Consider the following 571-nt stretch of genomic DNA (forward strand, 5'->3'; position numbering starts at 1 on the left):
AAAGAAAGAAGAGAAGAGAAAGACAGCGCACTCAGCTCTCTAACTCGCCTCCACCACGTTTGAGACAGGGTCTCCGCTATTTCCTTTCCCCAGACTAATGGTCCCACAAATTTCTGGAGATTCTCTGTCTTCTCCCACATTGATATAGTAAGCTGAAATTAGATTTGGGCTACCGTGTTCAGCTGTAGGTAGTGGAGACCTGAACTCAGGTCCTCATGCTGTGCTTTGCCCACTGAACCCTCTCCAGAACCTCTCTACTTTTTAAGTTTTTTTATTTTATTTTTGAGTCAAGGTCTTTCTACATATCCCTGGCTGTCCTGGAATTCACTATATAGGGAAAGACTGGCTTTAAATTTACAGAGATCAGCCTGCCTCTGCTTCCTGAGCACTAAGATTAAAGATCAGAAAATGAGTATTTTTCTGCTGGGCGGTGGTGGCACACGCCTTTAATCCCAGCAGAGGCAGGCGGATTTCTGTGTTCGAGGCCAGCCTGGTCTAGAGTGAGTTCCAGGACAGCCAGGGCTATAAAGAGAAACCCTATCTCGAAAAACCAAAAAAAAAAAAAAGAGTA

The sequence above is a fragment of the Mastomys coucha genome, unplaced genomic scaffold, assembly GCF_008632895.1.
Source record: "Mastomys coucha isolate ucsf_1 unplaced genomic scaffold, UCSF_Mcou_1 pScaffold5, whole genome shotgun sequence".
In the NCBI taxonomy this organism is placed as follows: Eukaryota; Metazoa; Chordata; class Mammalia; order Rodentia; family Muridae; genus Mastomys; species Mastomys coucha.